General features: G+C 46.8%; 2 protein-coding genes across 3 annotated transcripts in view; both read right to left on the bottom strand.

Moving 5' to 3' along the window:
• The window catches only part of LOC140460003 (uncharacterized), a 110,865-nt gene that overhangs the window by 21,715 nt on the left and 74,093 nt on the right, over nt 1-15,057 (bottom strand). The window lies entirely within an intron of this gene.
• Nucleotides 1-15,057, bottom strand: part of LOC140460766 (uncharacterized) — a 68,168-nt gene that overhangs the window by 7,627 nt on the left and 45,484 nt on the right. The window contains exon 1 of one of the 2 annotated variants that reach the window (XM_072555442.1): nt 3,932-4,021. The exons of the other annotated variant lie outside the window; for it this stretch is intronic. The gene's annotated coding sequence lies outside the window, so the exon portion shown is untranslated. Of the gene's footprint in view, nt 1-3,931; nt 4,022-15,057 lie in introns of those variants that run through there. 2 annotated transcript variants of the gene reach the window in all.

The raw sequence follows: 15,057 nt of genomic DNA, 5'->3' as shown, positions 1-15,057 counted from the left end.
CCTTCCCTTGTGCATTTATAGGCCTTTTCTCTTTTCAGAACCAGATACTGTCACCAAGACCATGTACAATAGAGCTAAGGGAGAGCCCAATGGGAACAGCATTCTGAGGACCATTGTCTCCCATACACTGCGAGTGCTCAAGTCACTTGGCCCATTTTGTACAGTGCTAAAGTGACTCCCCTTGCAAAACGTTGACCCTATACTCCTGTAGACCTGACCAGACCCCCTGCTGTAACATTTCAGTAACCTATTTTGACAAACTCTCCCTAATATACACCAAACCAGACTATTATTTCTTCAGCTAAGGTAAAGCTACCAATTTCCTTGTCCTGGATGGCAAAGATGTCCCTCATAAGGTCAGTATCGGAGCCCTTGTTCCCACAATAGTACCTTGTCCAGGCCAGTGGACAAGTCGATGGAACCTCCATCTGAGGAGGATGCAGCGGTTGGTCTCAGCCAACCTTGCTCCAACTGGAAGGATCCCAAGGGACTGGGTGACAATACAGGACACCCGATAGGCTGGGGAATCCAGAGTACCCTGAGGTTGGAAGGATCGGCAGGGTTGACAAGTCAACAGAACCGCAGTTCCCTCTTTTGCGGCCTGACCAATTGAGGAAATAAGAGTAAAGAGGCTCTGGAACAGAGTAAACTGGGATTATCAGACCTGTGTCTTTACTCTGTGCAGAATTGATATGCCTTAGATTATATACTCGCCCGGGAGGGTGAGGTCTGCACCATTGTCCAAGATAAATGCACTATGGGTATTCCTGATCTCACTGGCAATATTAACTAAGATACAAGAAGAGAGTCAGGTATTCCGTGACAGAATGTCTGAAGGGACTAGTTGGGGAAACTGCAGATCGGGCCGATGGTACAATTGGCTTATCAATTTAGCTATGTCTGTTTGTCGGTATTGGTATTGTTAGGTATTTAATTGCTAGGTTTATGAGGGCCCTTAGTGATATAGATTTGCCCCAGAAAATGTTCCTTTCGCGATCTGATGGCTCACCCACACGTGTTGATGGCGATGATAAATATGACCAGATGAGCTGCGAAGATGGTGGTGCCTCTCTACAGGATGTTGATGGCTGGACCACCTTGAAGGGCATTCGTTTGGACTAGCCTTCTCTTTCAGTGATCGCGGTGCAATCAAAGGGAGGAATGAGGGTGTGGGCATCTGGGTGATGAAGTCTATAGCCTTAAAACTTGTCTTTAAACATTCAGACTAAAATGTAATGCTGAATCATTGAATACATTTACTGCACTAGAAAATAAACAGGCAGGAAGGCTCAGAATGAGGAGAGAACTTAAAGATAGGGATACCTGGGCTCACCAAGTGATAACAGGATGCTGTAATGCAATTAAGAATGTTTGCCTCAGCATCGGTGAATCTGTGTGATCAGGACACCAAGTGATAACATTCACAGCCGTTCCCTTGTGAGACCATTTTAGTGCTGAGACTGTTGAAACCCGTAGAAAATTAACTCTTAGTGCTTATCTGCAATGGATTGAATTGAATTGCATTTTGGGGCTTTATGATGAGAGATTTTTATTCCACGCTTCCAAAGAGTATGATTTCCAGGACAAACCAAGAGTGAGGCGTTACAGGTCTGAGTTCTCAAAGGATTCCCTGGGCCACCTCAAATCTCCACTTTAACATGGGAGGTAGGACAAAATAGCTTCTGCTTGGCTAACTCGGTGGGACTGAGTCAGGCAGATACGACTCAGAACAAACAAGAATCCACAGACGGATGTAAATCCAGTGAAAAAAATTGCAAATGCAGAAGTAACAAATCTGAACCTAACCATCAATCGCAGAAGTAACGTTTAATCCTCACCACTAGCCAGGACAAATACGATTCCAAGAACAGGTTGTCTACAAGAAATTATGATAGATTAGATTAGATTCCCTACAGTTTGGAAACAGGCCCTTCGGCCCAACCAGTCCACACTGACCCTCTGAAGAGTAACCCACCCAGAACCATTTTCCCTCTGACTAATGCACCTAACACTGTGGGCAATTTAGCATGGCCAATCCACCTGACCTGCACATCTTTGGAGTCTGGGAGGAAACCGGAGCCCCCGGAGGAAACCCACACAGACACAGGGAGAATGTGCAAACTCCACACAGACGGTCACCCAAGGCTGGAATCGAACCTGGGATCCTGGTGCTGTGAGGCAGCAGTAGCTAACCACTGAGCCACCATGCCGCCCTAGGCTAAGTCAAAAATGCACGTGGACCTTGCAGGATCTGATTGGTTGTTACTATGTGATCATGTTCAATGTCTGACTCTGAACAATGTACATAAGTTCTATCCAAACTCTGTAAAAGTCGGCGGATTCTTTTGGCACTCTAGGAGTACTCATCGGTGGCTCAGTGGTTAGCACTGCTGCCTCACAACACCAGAGTCCCAGGTTCGAGTCCAGCCTCGGGGGACTGGCTGTGTGGAGTTTGCACATTGTCCCCATGTCTGCGTGGGTTTCCTCCCACAATCCAAAGATGTGCAGGTTTGGTGAATTGGCCATGCTAAACTGCCCGTAATGTTAGGTGAATTAGTTAGAGGGAGATGGGTCTGGGTGGGCTACTCTTCAGAGGGTCGGTGTGGACTGGTTGGGCCGAAGGGCCTGTTTCCATACTGTTGGGAATCTAATCTAATCCTTCTGGGCTGATCAGAGTCTACCGACCCGGCCGTATCAAAGAATAAACTATTGCTTGTGTGATTGACAAAGAGTCATTTCCAGGTGTGCTTATTGACCAATCCCAGAAATCCAAAGATCCGGACAGCAGTCCAGATCAGAACAACCAGACAGGAAATGGTTAATGTCCCCAGGATGTGGGGAGCAAAATAAGACACCAAGGCGTTAACACCAACACCAGGGAGAACCTGAACATACAGACGTGACAAACATTAGTGGCAAGCCAGAATCACAGATGTACAGCACAGAAACAGTCCCTTCAGTCCATGCTGACCAGATATCCTAAATCAATCTAGTCCCATTTGCCAGCACTTGACCCATGTCCCTCTAAATGCTTCCCAACATTTACACACACCACCCTCTGTACATAGGAGTTGCTCCTTAGGTTTCTTTTAAATCTCACCCTAAACCTATGAGCAACCCCAGATCAAAGATCTTGTCTGTTTACCCTCGCCATGCCCCACATTATTAATACAAGGTTGTAGGGTCACCCCTGTGGGATATAGGTAAAGCAGTGTTACTTCTGCAACCATAATTGCTTCTGCAAAGTAAATGAACTAACATCAGGGTATAATTGTTTCAGCTAACAGTAGAGTTAACAAGAATGAAAGCTATGTGAAGGAAATATATAATTGCTTTTGTATTAGCTAAAACGTGCATACATGAAATGTGCCTGCAAACAATGTTACAGACAAACAGATAAAGGTGCTGTGAGGGGAGGGGGTGTAGATTAAACTAGATGTGCTCGTACAAACAGTTATAACCATCTATTTCCTGCTTCTGCAAAAACAAAAAAACACAATCAAGGAGGTCAGAAGGCTCAGTGTCGGCGGAAAATGGGAAGAAATGTTGCTTTCGCAAACAAGGAAGCAGCTGGCAGTGAAAGAGGATATACGCTAACACTTTGTTCACACACAAGGCCGGATAAGGCAAGAAATCGACAAGAGTAATGGGCGCCATCGGGAAAGAATGGAGCTTGGAACATCAGGGCGGGGGGATGGGAATGAGGGAAAGAGGCTAAATGTGCAGGAACGAAGGTGGAGCAAGAACGGAGGATGCAAAACCAGCGTGAAGCTGCAATGAGGAATATTGTATGTGCTGTACTTGTACCTGTTGCAGTTACTGGTGGGAATCGGGTGCATTTTAAACATCAAAACAGAAAAGATATCCAGCCCTCCCCCTTCACAATCTCTATCCTTCAGTCCCTCCTCGCCCGGGTAACTAAGACACATACCTGAGTTTGTGGAGTCTGCTCCCTCCCTGGATTCACTCCAGTTGCTCCAAGTGACCAATTTCCCCTCCTCCCATCTCGGTCTCCCTCCCAGGATGAAGAGTTGCCCAGAGGGAGGGAGATTCACTTTGAAACGGACAGGGCCACTTCCGCGTTGTGACGTCACAAAGGAACTAGGGGCGGGGCGAGGAAACGTGCCGGGACAGGAGGCGGGGCGAGTCCTTCAGCGGGCCGCCGCACCGCGCATGCGCGGCCCCAGCAGCAGACGGGGAGGACAACTCACTTTCCAAACCCCGTCCCTTCAGAGAATCCCCACAGTGTGGAAGCAGGCCACTCGGCCTCACCGACCCTCCCAAGGGTCACCCACCCACACCCATTCCCCCTGTCCCCATTGCTCTACATTTAACCCTGAGTCATGCACCTTCCCTGCACATTATGCCTAATTTAGCATGGCCCATTCAAACTAACCTGCATATCCCTGGGCACTATGGGTAATTTAGCACAGCCAATCCACCCTAACCTGCACATCCTTAGACACTATGGGTAATTTAGCATGGCCAATCGACCCCAACCTGCACATCCCTGGGCACGATGGGTAATTTAGCATGGCCAATCCACCCTAACCTGGGCACTATGGGGAATTTAGCATGGTCAATCCACCCTAACCTGCACATCCCTGGGCACGATGGGTAATTTAGCACAGCCAATCCACCCTAACCTGCACATCCTTGGGCACTATGGGGAATTTAGCATGGCCAATCCACCCTAACCTGCACATCCCTGGGCACGATGGGTAATTTAGCATGGCCAATCCACCCTAACCTGCACATCCCTGGGCACTATGGGTAGTTTAGCACGGCCAATCCACCCTAACCTGCACATCCTTAGACACTATGGGTAATTCAGCATGGCCAATCCACTTTAGATTAGGTACTGGAAAAGTACAGCAGTTCAGGCAGCATCCGAGGAGCAGGAAAATCGACATTTTGGGCAAAAGCCCTTCATCAGCAATAGAGGCAGTGCGCCTGCAAGGTGGTGAGATAAATGAGAGGGGGGTGGGGAGAAAGTAATATAGAGTACAATAGGTGAATAGGGGTGGGGATGAAGGTGATAGGTCAGACAGGAGGGTGGAGTGGCCTGTTTGGATCAAGGTGTTCCAGAGTCTGTGCAGGATGAGCTGGTTACGGGGGCTGGCACTGAGGAAGCAAATGTGGCTGTGGTAGCGAGTCTGTTTCAGGACATGGTTGAAGAGCTTCAGGGCAGCGGAAATGACCTGGGAGTTGCAGTGGGAGAGGGACTCCTTGAGATTCTTGTAGAGAGAGGAGGAAAACTTGGAGAGAGAGGAGGAAAGGCAGGCATCCTTGCAAGAGGATTCGCTTTAGGGTTAAAATCAACGAGGTAAAAACAAGGACTGCAGATGCTGGAGACCAGATTCTAGAATCACACAACTCCAGGTTGGAGTCCAACAGGCTTCTTTGGAAGCAGTAACTTTTGGAGTGCTGCCTCATCATCAGGTGGTTGTGGGGGATAAGATCCTGAGACACAATTTAGAGCAAAACATTCCAGCGTCCTGCCACTGAAATGGTATATTCAACAAACCTGGATTGTTAAGTCTTCCACCTTTTCAAATAGGTTGCAGGTCTCATTACAATGTGAATCCCTGAACTTCTTGTTGTCACCTTCTCGAGATAACAAGGTTTTATAGCAAAAGCTCACATCTCAAACTAGACAATGCATTAAAGGTGTGAGGTCAGAGTCTGCCTGTATCCCAAACTTGAGTTAGACTGGTTCTATTTCCAAAGTCAAATTTACACACTATTACATGTATTGACTGCCTACAGAGTTTTGCTTTAAAAATTGCACATAAACAGGATGGTCTGCACCTGAACCTGAGGGGCACCAGTATCCTTGGGGGGAGGTTTGCTAGTGCTCTTGGGGGGGGTTTAAACTAACTCTGCAGGGGCATGGGAACCCAGACTGTAGCTTTAGGGTGCAGGACCTGGAGTGGAGGGCGGTTAGGAATATGGCATCAATCTTAAAGGAGGGTGCCTGTAAACCGAAGAGTGGTTTGAAGTGTGTATACTTTAATGCCAGAAGTATACGAAATAAGGTAGGTGAACTTGCAGCGTGGGTTGGTACCTGGGACTTCGATGTTGTGGCTATTACGGAGACATGGCTAGATCAGGGACAGGATTGGCTGTTGCAGGTTCCAGGGTTTAAATGTTTTAGTAGGGTCAGAGGTGGGGGTAAAAGAGGGGGGGGGTGTGGCTTTGCTTGTCAAAGATAGTATTATAGCGGTGGAAAGGAAGATGGACGAAGATTTGCCATCTGAGGTAGTTTGGGTTGAGGTTAGGAATAGGAGAGGTGAGGTCACCCTGTTAGGAGTCTTTTACAGGCCTCCTAATAGTCCTAGAATCGTTGAGGAAAGGATTGCGAAGATGATTCAGGAGAAGAGTGACAGTAATAGGGTGGTTGTTATGGGGGACTTTAACTTTCCTGATATTGATTGGGAAAGCTATAGCTCAAGTACGTTAGATGGGTCAGTGTTTGTCCAGTGTGTGCAGGAGAGTTTCCTGACACAATATGTAGATAAGCCAACAAGAGGTGAGGCCATACTGGATTTGGTTCTGGGTAACGAACCAGGCCAGGTATTAGAACTAGAGGTAGGTGAGCACTTTGGGGACAGTGACCACAATTCGGTGATTTTTACTCTGGTGATGGAGAGGGATAAGTGTGTACTACAGGGCAAGAGTTATAGCTGGGGGCAGGGAAATTATGATGCGGTGAGGCATGACTTAGGATGTGTGGATTGGAAAAGTAGATTCCAAGGCAAGAGCGTAATTGATACGTGGAACTTGTTCAAGAAGCAACTATTGAGTGTCCTTGACAAGTACGTACCTATCAGGCAGGGAGGAAAGGGTCGTGTGAGGGAGCCGTGGTTTAATAAGGAGTTGGAATCCCTTGTTAAATGGAAGAGGGCGGCCTTTGTAAAGATGAGGCGTGAAGGTTCAATAGGGGCGATTGAGAGTTATAAGGTAGCCCGGAAGGACCTGAAGAGAGAGCTAAGAGCAGCAAGGAGGGGACATGAAAGGTCCTTAGTTGGTAGGATTAGGGAAAACCCTAAGGCTTTCTATAGGTATGTTAGGAATAAAAGAATGACTAGAGTAGGAATAGGTCCAATCAAGGATAGTAATGGGAAGTTGCGTGTGGAGGCTGAAGAGATTGGGGAGGCACTGAATGAATACTTTTCGTCAGTATTCACTCAGGAACAGGACATTGTTGTCGATATGAATACTGAGGCACGAATAAGTAGAATGGATGGCTTTGAGATATGTAGAGAAGAGGTGTTGGAAATTCTGGCAAGGGTGAAAATAGATAAGTCCCCTGGGCCTGATGGCATTTATCCTAGGATTCTCTGGGAAGCAAGGGAGGAGATTGCAGAGCCATTGGCCTTGATTTTTGTGTCCTCTTTGTCTACAGGAGTAGTGCCGGAGGACTGGAGGCTAGCAAACGTGGTTCCCTTGTTCAAGAAGGGGAGTAGGGATAATCCTGGTAACTATAGGCCAGTGAGTCTCACTTCTGTTGTGGGCAAAGTCTTAGAGAGAATTGTAAGGGATAGGATTTATGCACATCTGGATAAGAATGATGTGATCAAGGATAGTCAGCATGGTTTTGTGAAGGGCAGGTCGTGCCTCACAAACCTTATTGAATTCTTTGAGAAGGTGACTAAGGAGGTAGATGAGGGGAAAGCGGTAGATGTGGTGTATATGGATTTTAGTAAGGCGTTTGATAAGGTCCCCCATGGTAGGCTACTGCAGAAAATACAGAGATATGGCATTGAGGGTGAGTTGGAGGTTTGGATTAGGAATTGGCTGGCTGGAAGAAGACAGAGGGTAGTAGTTGATGGCAAAGGTTCATCTTGGAGTGCTGTCACTAGCGGTGTTCCGCAAGGATCTGTTTTGGGACCATTGCTGTTTGTCATTTTTATAAATGACCTGGAGGAAGGGTTATAGAAGGTTGGGTGAGCAAGTTTGCGGATGATACGAAAGTCGGAGGAGTTGTAGACAGTGAGGAAGGATGTGGCAGGTTACAGCGGGATATAGAGAAGCTGCAGAGCTGGGCAGAAAGGTGGCAAATGGAGTTCAATGTAGCTAAGTGTGAGGTGATTCACTTTGGTAAGAGTAACAAAAAGATGGGGTACTAGGCTAATGGTCGGATACTTGGTAGTGTGGAAGAGCAGAGGGATCTTGGTGTCCATGTACACAGATCTCTGAAAGTTGCCACCCAGGTAAATAGTGCAGTGAAGAAGGCATATGGCGTACTGGCTTTTATTGGTAGAGGAATTGAGTTCCGGAGTCCTGAGGTCATGCTGCAGTTGTATAAGACTCTGGTGCGGCCGCATCTGGAATATTGTGTGCAGTTTTGGTCGCCATACTATAGGAAGGATGTGGAGGCACTGGAACGGGTGCAGAGGAAGTTTACCAGGATGTTGCCTGGTATGGTAGGAAGATCCTATGAGGAAAGGCTGAGGCACTTGGGGTTGTTTTCATTGGAGAAAAGATGGTTTAGGGGTGACTTGATAGAGGTGTACAAGATGATTAGGGGGTTAGATAGGTTGACACTGAGAACCTTTTTCCACGTATCGAGTCAGCGATTACAAGGGGGCATAGCTTTAAATTAAGGGGGGGTAGATATAGGACTGATGTTAGGGGTAGGTTCTTCACTCAGCGAGTCGTAAGTTCATGGAATGCCCTGCCAGTAGCAGTAGTGGACTCTCCCTCTTTATGGGTATTTAAGCGGGCATTGGATAGGTATATGGAGGATAGTGGGTTAGTGTAGGTTAGGTGGGTTTTGATCGGCGCAACATCGAGGGCCGAAGGGCCTGTACTGCGCTGTATTCTTCTATGTTCTATGTTCTATTTTCTTTAAAAGACCCTCTATATTCATTACGTACGCTACATGCTACAAGAATTCCGCTTCCCTTCCCCCCACTTCGCCTCCTCTGCAAAAACCAACATTTCTAATCTCCCACAACAAGAGGGATAGGGATGTAAGGCAGGATTTCAGGGAGCTCGGGTGGAAGCTGAGGGCTAGAACAAACAGAATGGTTATCTCTGCTTTGTTACCCGTGCCACGTGATAGCAAGGCAAGGAATAGGGAGAGATATCAGCTGAACATGCGGCAGCAAGGATAGTGCAGGAGGGAGGGTTTCAGGTTTTTGGATAATTGGGGCTCATTCTGGGGAAGGTGGGACTTGTACAAACAGGACAGTCTTCACTTGAACCAGGGTGGGAAATTTGCTGGTGCTATTCGGGTGGGTTTAAACTAGCTCAGCAGGGGGATGGGAACCAGGGGTGTAGCTGCAATGCACAGGAGGATGAGAGCAGGAAGGACAGGGACAGGATTTCAGGGTCACAGGAATGTGCTGGCAGACAGCGAAGTGGTTTGAAGTGTGTCTACATCAATGCCAGAGTATCCACAATAAGGTAGGTGAGCTTGCAGCACGGATAGGTACCTGGGACTTGGATGTTGTGGCCATTTTGGAGACATGGATAGAGCAGGGTGAGGAATGGATGTTGCAGGTTCCAGGGTTTTGATCTTTCATTAAGAACAGCCAAGGCGGTAAAAGAGGGAGAGGTGTGGCCTTGTTAGTCAAGGATAGCTGACAGAACTTTTGATGAGGACTCGTCTACTGAGGTAATGTGGGCTGAGGTTAGAAACAGGAGAGGAGACGTTACACTGCTTGGAGTTTTTGTATAGGCCTCCGCAGAGTTCCAGGGAGGTGGAAGAGAGGATTAGCAAAAATTATTCTGGGTAGGAGTGAAAGGAACAGGATGGTCATTATGGGGGACTTTACCTTCCCCAACATTGACAGGAAATGCTTTCACTCTAGTACATCGTATGGATCAGTTTTTGTCCAGTGTGTGCAGGAGGGTTTTCTGACACAGTATGTCGAAGGGCCGACAAGAGGGGAGGTCACACTGGATCTGGTGCTTGGAAATGAACCAGGCCAGATGTTTGATTTAGTGGAAGGTGAACACTTTGGAGAAAGTGACCATAATTCAGTTAGGTTTCATTCAGCGATGTAAAGGGATAGGAACATGCCACAGGTCAAGAGTTATCGATGGGGCAAGGGCAATTATAATGCAATTAGGCAAGACTTAGGATGCATAGAATAGGGAAGCAAAATGCAGGGGATAAGGACAATTGAAATGTGGAGCTGGTTTAAGGAACAGATATTGTGTGTCCTTGATAGGTATGTCCCTGTCAGGCAGGGAGGAAGTGATAGGGTAAGGGAAGCGTGGTTTACAATAGAAATTGCATCTCTTGTTACAAAGAAGGCGGAGGCTTATGTGTTGATGAGCCAAGATGGTTCAGATGAGGCGATGGAGAATTATAGATCAGCGAGGAAGGATCTAAAGAGAGAGTTAAGAGCAAAGAGAGGACATGAGCAGTCTTTAACAAATAGAATACAGGAGAACCCTAAAGCTTTCTATAGGTATGTGAGGAATAAGAGGATGATTAGGGTAGGAATAGGGCCAGTCAAAGACAGAAGTGGGAAGTTGAGTGTGGGCCCTGTGGAGATTGGAGAGGTGTTAATGAATATCTCTCATCGGTCTTCACTCAGGAAAAAGAGAATATTGTAGAGGAGAAGAATGAGGTACGAGATATTAGACTCGAAAGGATCGAGGTTAGTTGCACACAGGTGTTATCAATTCTAGAAGAGGTGAAAGTAGACAAATGCCCTGGGCCGGATGGGATTTATCAGAGGATTCTTTGGGAAGCGAGTGAGGAGATAGAAGAGCCTTTGGCTGTGATATTTGAGTTGTCATTGTCTACAGGTTTAGTACCAGAGTGGAGGATTGCAAATGTTGTGCCCTTGTTCAAGAAGGGCAGCAGAGATGACCCAGGTAATTATAGACCGGTGAGCCTTACTTCTGTTGTAGGAAAGCTTTTGGAAAGGAATATTAGAGATAGGATTTATAATCATCTAGCAAGCAACAATTTGATTTCAGATAGTCAACATGGTTTCATCGAGGGCAGATCGTGTCTCACAAACCTCATTGGGTTTATTGAGAAGGTGACCAAGCATGGAGATGAGAGTAGGGCAGTTGACGTGGTGTACATGGACCTCAGTAAAGGTTCCACATGGCAGGCTGTTGGAGACATTGCAGAGGCATGGGTTGTGGGCTCACCCAGTGAAAACAGGATGCTGTAAGGCAATTAAGAATGTTTACCTTAGCGTCGGTGAATCTGTGTGAACAGGACACCAAGTGATAACATTCACAGCCGTTCCCTTGTGAAATTAATGATAGTCTTTGAATCTGACCCTGAAACAAGATTGGGTACTATCCATAGCTTTGTAATTAATGGTTGGATCTTGTCCATTATAATGGATTCTTACTACCCCTTGCAAGCGGGGCATTCACAAAATACATCTTTGCTGTCTTCAGCGTTCAAAAGAGAGAGACAGAGACAGAGACAGAGACCTGCAATGGATTGAATTGAATTGCATTTTGGGGCTTTATGATGAGAGATTTTTATTCCAGGCTTCCAAAGAGTATGATTTCCAGGACAAACCAAGAGTGAGGCTTTACAGGTCTGAGTTCTCAAAGGATTCCCTGGGCCACCTCAAATCTCCACTTTAACATGGGACGTAGGACAAAATGGCTTCTGCTTGGCTAACTCGGTGGGACTGAGTCAGGCAGATACGACTCAGAACAAACAAGAAACCTCAGACGGATGTAAGTCCAGTGAAAAAAATTGCAAATGCAGAAGTAACAAATCTGAACCTAACCATCAGTCACAGAAGTAACGTTTAATCCTAACCACCAGACAGGACAAATACGATCCCAAGAACAGGTTGTCTACAAGAAATTATGCTAGATTAGATTAGATTCCCTACAGTTTGAAACAGGCCCTTCGGCCCAACCAGTCCACACTGACCCTCCGAAGAGTAACCCACCCAGAATCGTTTTCCCTCTGACTAATGCACCTAACACTGTGGGCAATTTAGCATGGCCAATCCACCTGACCTGTACATCTTTGGAGTCTGGGAGGAAACTGGAGCACCCGGAGTAAACCCACGCAGACATGGGGAGAATGTGCAAACTCCACACAGACGGTCGCCCAAGGCTGGAATCGAACCTGGGACCCTGGTGCTGTGAGGCAGCAGTGTTAACCACTGAGCCACCGTGCTGTCCGAGGCTAAGTCAAAAATACACGAGGACCTTGCGGGATCTGATTGGTTGTTACTATGTGATCATGCTCAATGTCTGACTCTGAGCAATGTACATAAGTTCTATCCAAACTCTGTAAAAGTCGGCGGATTCTTTTGGCACTCTAGGAGTACTCATCGGTGGCTCAGTGGTTAGCACTGCTGCCTCACAACACCAGGGTCCCAGGTTCAATTCCAGCCTCGGGGGGGCTGGCTGTGTGGAGTTTGCACATTCTCCCCATGTCTGCGTGGGTTTCCTCCCCCAATCCAAAGATGTGCAGGTTTGGTGAATTAGCCATGCTAAACTGCTCGCAATGTTAGGTGAATTAGTTAGAGGGAGATGGGTCTGGGTGGGCTACTCTTCAGAGGATCGGTGTGGGAATCTAATCTAATCTAATCCTTCTGGGCTGATCAGAGTCTACCGACCCAGCTGTATCAAAGAATAAACTATTGCTTGTATGATTGACAAAGTCACTTCCAGGTGTGTTTATTGACCAATCCCAGAAATCCAAAGATCCGGACAGCAGTCCAGATCAGAACAACCAGATAGGAAATGGTTAATGTCCCCAGGATGTGGGGAGCAAAATAAGACACCAAGGCGTTAACACCAACACCAGGGAGAACCTGAACATACAGACGTGACAAACATTAGTGGCAAGCCAGAATCACAGATGTACAGCACAGAAACAGTCCCTTCAGTCCATGCTGACCAGATATCCTAAATCAATCTAGTCCCATTTGCCAGCACTTGGCCCATGTCCCTCTAAATGTTTCCCAACATATACCCATCCAGATACCCTTTAAAAGGTTATAATTGTAGCCACCACTTCCTCTGGCAGCTCATTCTTTACACACACCACCCTCTGTACAAAGTAGTTGCTCCTTAGGTTTCTTTTAAATCTCACCCTAAACCTATGAGCAACCCCAGATCAAAGATCTTGTCTGTTTACCCTCGCCATGCCCCACATTATTTATACAAGGTTGTAGGGTCACCCCTGTGGGATACAGGTAAAGCAGTGTTACTTCTGCAACCATAATTGCTTCTGCAAAGTAAATGAACTAACACCAGGGTATAATTGTTTCAGCCAACACTGGAGTTAACAAGAATGAAAGCGATGTGAATGAAAGCGGCTGGGGGGGCGGGGGGGGGGGTAGGGGGGGCAAGGGGCAGGGGCGGGGCGGACTCGGATTGAAAATTATTGATTAAGTGGGGTTCGTTTCTCACAGCACTATGGGTAATCTCGCATGGCCAATCCACCACAACCTGCACATCCCTGGGCACTATGGGTAACTAGCATAGCCAATCCACCCTAACCTACACATCTCTGGGCACTATGGGTAATTCAACATGGCCAATCCACCACAACCTGCACATCCCTGGGCACTATGGGTAATTCAACATGGCCACTCCACTTTTGATTAGAGTGGTGCTGGAAAAGCACAGCAGTTCAGGCAGCATCCGAGGAGCAGGAAAATGGACGTTTCGGGCAAAAGCCCTTTATCAGGAATAGAGCCTGCAGGGTGGTGAGATAAATGAGGGGAGGGTGGGGGTGGGGAGAAAGTAGCATAGAGTACAATAAGTGAATGGGGGTGGGGATAGGTCAGGGAGGAGGGTGGGGAAGGTAGCAAAGAGTATTGAAGAGTAAGGAATTCTGTTTTGATAGCCTGACCTTGCAGCTGCAGGCTGTCTCTGCTCCTCAGGCCATTAGACTGTGCTGCTTCATAGAATGACGGATTCATTCTCTCTGTCCCTTATCAGTAATTAGAGCCGAGCTGAACCTGCAGTATAAGATAACATTCAGTTTTGTAGACATGAAGAAATGTAGGTCTGGACAATGTATGTGAACCTTACGACTACCCCTCAGTTGCATAATTAATGGAGATTGGGGCTTGTGTTTTACATAAAACTTGTAACATTCTGTATTTTATTGGATTACGTCAGACTTTATTTTGAACTCAGAGGTATTCCCCAATGGCAACGAATAAAGCTAGTTGATTGCTCAAGGTCTCCTCTCCTGACTACTTTACTTTAAACGATTTGACACACGAGTTACTTTGCTCCAACAGTACTAATAGTTACATCGAAGGGAGAGAGAATTCCTCAAGTACGGCACTATCAGAATCCTGGAAGAGCCCTATTTCTGGTAGATTGTGGGTTGGCTTTCGATTGACTGAATGTTTTCTTGTTCTGGAAGCTGTAAAAGAGGCGTGAAAGCTTCAGCAGAAGTCCAGCAAAGGTGAGGATAGACCGACATCTTACTCTGTGGGAACAGGGAGATCAGAGGACAGAGAAATCAGGCCCTGAAATCCGAGCTGACACCAGACTACCCTGTGATCAGTGCTTTGATTAGCAGTGCCAACCCTCTGCCTGACCTTGCTTCCCATCTGACTCCCCCCTCAATATTCAGGATCCAATCCTTGCCATCCTGAAGCCATGTGTCTGTAAGGAGTCTCAGACCATAATTATTCATTTCAATGAGTGCAGTTAATTCATTCACTTTTGTTACAATGTGGCACACATTCAGATTCACCATGTATCATTTCAATTTTTGTGATCTTTAGAATCCAGTTTTGATTGCTGGTATATTTACTCTCCTTGTCCCTTTCTATTGTTCTCTGGTGTTCATTTTCCACATCACTACATTGCTCACTGGCCTTGATTTGGATTGGCCATGCTAAATTGGCAACAGTGCCCAGGGATGTGCAGGTTAGGTGGGTTAGCCATGGGAAATGCAGGGTTATAGTTTCATAGTAATAGAAGCAGGAGTAGGCCATTTGGCCCTTCCAGCCTGCTCCACCATTCATTACGATCAGGGCTGATCTATCCACTGTCTGAGCTCCTCCTCCCTGCATTGTCCCAACTACCCTTAATTCCCAGACTCAACAGAGACACTCGGTCTTGCAGCTGTAC

This window comes from Chiloscyllium punctatum, chromosome 36, assembly GCF_047496795.1.
Source record: "Chiloscyllium punctatum isolate Juve2018m chromosome 36, sChiPun1.3, whole genome shotgun sequence".
In the NCBI taxonomy this organism is placed as follows: Eukaryota; Metazoa; Chordata; class Chondrichthyes; order Orectolobiformes; family Hemiscylliidae; genus Chiloscyllium; species Chiloscyllium punctatum.
The sequence above is the reverse complement of the archived record's forward strand: the minus strand, read 5'-3'. Positions and strand labels throughout refer to the sequence as shown.